General features: G+C 41.5%; 1 pseudogene; it reads left to right on the forward strand.

The window, feature by feature from the left end:
• Positions 1-229: 229 nt before the first annotated feature.
• On the forward strand, positions 230-2333 carry LOC150021876 (heat shock protein HSP 90-beta pseudogene; annotated as a pseudogene).
• Positions 2334-3802: the final 1469 nt, after the last annotated feature.

Raw genomic sequence — 3802 nt, forward strand, 5'->3', positions numbered from 1 at the left:
AGACACTGCTCAATTGTACCTGTTTTTCTAGCCTGTCCTAATAAATATATGGAAGATAAGAAATTCCAATGACAATAATAAAATTGAAAATAAAAGGGCCTTGACTGGTAAAAAACAAAAAAAATGAAGAAAGATCTCGTCTCTCAAGTCAATCCTGTGCACACTGTTTACCATGTGTGAACTGAAAACAGTCCCTGCTCTCTATTACTTGCATATCTTCACCTGCAAAATGCCCTAGGAAGTGCACCATGGAGAAAGGAAGTGTAGACTTTTGCCTTCCAGGCAGAAATTGCCCAACTCATGTCTCTCATCATTAACACCTTCTACTCTAACAAGGAAATTTTCCTTCAGGAGTTGATTATTAATGCTTCTGATGCATTGGACAAGATACACTATGAGTTTCTGACTGACCCTTCCAAGCTGGACAGTGGTAAAGAGCTGAAAATCGACATCATCTCTAACTCCCAGGAGTGCACCTTGACTCTGGTAGACACAGGCATTGGCATGACCAAAGCTGATCTCATAAATAATTTGGGGACCATTGCCAAGTCTGGTACAAAAGCATTTATGGAGGCTCTTCAGACTGGTACAAACATCTCCATGATTGGACAGTGTGGTGTTGGCTTTTATCCTGCCTACCTGGTGGCAGAAAATGTAGTTCTGATTACAAAGAACAATGATGATGAGTAGTATGCTTGGGAATCTTCTGATGGAGATTCATTCACTATGCAAGCTGACCATTATTAGCCTATTGGCTGGAGTACCAAAGTGATTCTTCACCTCAAAGAAGATCAGACAGAGTACTTAGAGGAGAGGTGGGTCAAAGAAATGGTGAAGAAGCACTCATAATTCATAGGTTATCCTATAACCCTTTATTTGGAGAAGAAATGAGAGAAGAAAATCAGTGATGATGGAGCAGAAGAAGAGAAATGGGAGAAAGAAGAGAAAAGTATAGATGATGAGGATAAGCCCAAGATTGGAGATGTGGGCTCAGATGAGGATGATAGTGCTAAGGATAAGAAAAGGAAAACAAAGATGATTAAGGAGGAATACCTCAATAATGAAGAAATGAACAAGACCAAGTTCATTTGGACCAGAAACCCTCATGACATCACCCAGGAGGAATATGGAGAGTTCTATAAGAGCCTTACCAATGACTGGGAAGACCACTTGGGAAGGTCAGTTGGAATTCATGGCATTGCTATTCATTCCCCATCAGGGTCCCTTTGATCTTTTTAAGAACAAAAAGAACGACATCAAACTGTATGTCTTCCATGTGTTCATCATGGCCAGCTGTGATAAGTTGATACCGGAGTATCTCAACTTCATCTGTGGTGTGGTTGATTCTGAGGACCTGTCCCTTAACACCTCTAGAGAAGTGCTCCAGCAGAGCAAAATCTTGAAGATAATTCATAAAAACATTGTTAAGAAATTCCTTGAGCTTTTCTCTGAGCTGGCAGAGGATAGAGAATTATAAGAAATTCTATGAGACATTCTCCAAAAACCTAAAGCCGGGAATCCATGATGAGTCAACTGATCAGCAATGCCTTTCTGAGCTTCTGGTTATAAAATGACTTCTCTTCTGAAATATGTCTCTCACGTGAAGGAGACCCAGAAGTTCATCGATTACATCACTGATGAAAGCAAAGAGCTTTTGTGAAGCAAGTGCAGAAGCTGGGATTTTAGGTAGTTTATATGACAGAGCCTACTGGTGTGTACTGTGTACAGCATCTCAAGGAGTCTGATGGGAAAAGCTTGGTCTCAGTTACCAAGGAGGGCCTGGAGCTACCTGAAGATGAAGAGGAGGAGAAGAAAATGGATGAGTGCAAGGCCAAGTTCGAGAACCTCTGCAACCTCATGAAGATCTTGGATAAGAAGGTTGAGAAGGTGACAATCTCCAATAGGCTTGTGTCTTCACCCTACTGTATTGTGACTAGCACCTACAGCTGGACAGCTAATATGGAGCATATCATGAAAGCTCAGGCAATTCATGATAACTCTAAAATGGGTTACATGATGGACAAAAAGCACCTGGAGATCAACCCCAACCACCCCATTCTGGAGACTCTATGGCAGAAGGCAGAGGCAGACAAGAATGACAATACTGTCAAGGACCTTGTGGTGTTGCTGTTTGAAACTGCACTGCTCTCTTCTGGCTTCTCACTTGAGGATCCCCAGACCTACTCCAACTGTATTTATCATAAGATCAAGCCAGGCCTAGGCATTGATGAAGATAAAGTGACAGCAGAAGAACCTAGTGCTGCTGTTCCAGATGACATTGCCCCCACCTTGAACGAGATGAGGATGTCTCTCGAATGGAAGAAGTAGATTAAGGGTTTCTACCTGCAGACCTTGTGTCTGTACTCTGTGTAGTGTCTTCATAACTTCCCAAGCATCCCTGAGTGGCTCTAGCCCACCTGGTTTACTCTGCTGTTTAGTGTTGTTTTTTTTTTTCCCTCTCCTGTCTTTGCCTAAGGCAGGTTACAAGGACCTCAAGCCTTCCCTTCTCATAGTTGACATTGGACTTGGATTTGTTGTGTATTGTGTTTTTTATTTTGTTCTGAAATTAAAGTAAGCAAAATAAAGAAGATGCAGTTTTATATTTTAAAAATGAAGATCTCAAATCAAAAACTTATATTTACACATTAAAGGAGTAGGGAAAAAAACTAAAAAAATGAAAGCTAAAAAAAGAAACAAAATCAAAGCATAGATGTGTAAAATCAAGAATAAAAAACAATAGAGGAAATTTTTTAAAAAAACAACCACTGGTTCTTTGGAAAATATCACCAAAATAACATTTAGCCATATTGAGTTAAAAAAAGAGAGAAGTTTCTAATTACCAAAATTAAAAATGAAAGTGTAGAACAGTGTGAGGATTGACTGCAGTAGTGTGGAAGGGTGGGCTTGGTGGAGTGGGCAAAGGGGAATAAATTGGAAAAACTGTAATACCAGAAACAATAAAATATTTAAATTTTAAAAAAGAATGAGGGTTCCAAGATAGTGGAGTAGTAAGTGGGAGCTACACTAAATTCCTCCGGGGAACAATCTGGACTTAAAACTTAATTGTGGAAAAATCATCTGGAATAACCAACTGAACACTAGCTGGTGAGAAGTCTTACAGCCATGGAGAGACAGAAAAAGCTGCTTCATCACAAAGTGACAGGTTGGAAGTGCAGAGATGCAAAAGGGCTGGCTGGGCTAACACGGGTGGCAGCTGAAGGGACTGAGAAATAGCTCAGCAGCTGGGGTTTCCCCTGAGAAGGATAGGGTCTAAACCCCCAGCCGGGCTTCCCAGCCTACAGCAACAAAGTGAAAAGTAAAATAGTATTCAGCTGTGAAAAGCAAAAAGCCACAGAGTTTTTTGAAGGCCTGAAAGAAACAACTGAGCAAAAAGGCTGTTAAATGGATCACATACAAAAATATTTTGGCACCCACTTACCCTGGGCTCAAGCAGAGGAAGGGCAGAGAGGACTAAATATGCTTGGGGAAAATTTGGGGCAGTGGCTTTGAGGAGAGAACTAAGGAAGCAGACAACTGGGTCCCAGTGCTGGCTCATTCCCCACACTGCAGGAAGACCATTCCCCTCCAAGATCACCCTGAGGGGAAGCATAAGACCCACGCACAAAAAATAATCTGCACCACCCTCGGTGTTTAAGCCTGATAGCTGATCACAGATTGAATAGATTAACAACTAAAGGAGACAGACAAAGGCAGTAGATCTTTGGTAGTCTCCAGCAGGCTGCCTAGGCCCAGAAAGGTACATGATCTGACACTACCAGGGGCAGATCCAGGAAGTGCAGAT

The sequence above is a fragment of the Furipterus horrens genome, unplaced genomic scaffold (genome assembly GCF_987537825.1).
Source record: "Furipterus horrens unplaced genomic scaffold, mFurHor1.1.pri manual_scaffold_1, whole genome shotgun sequence".
In the NCBI taxonomy this organism is placed as follows: Eukaryota; Metazoa; Chordata; class Mammalia; order Chiroptera; family Furipteridae; genus Furipterus; species Furipterus horrens.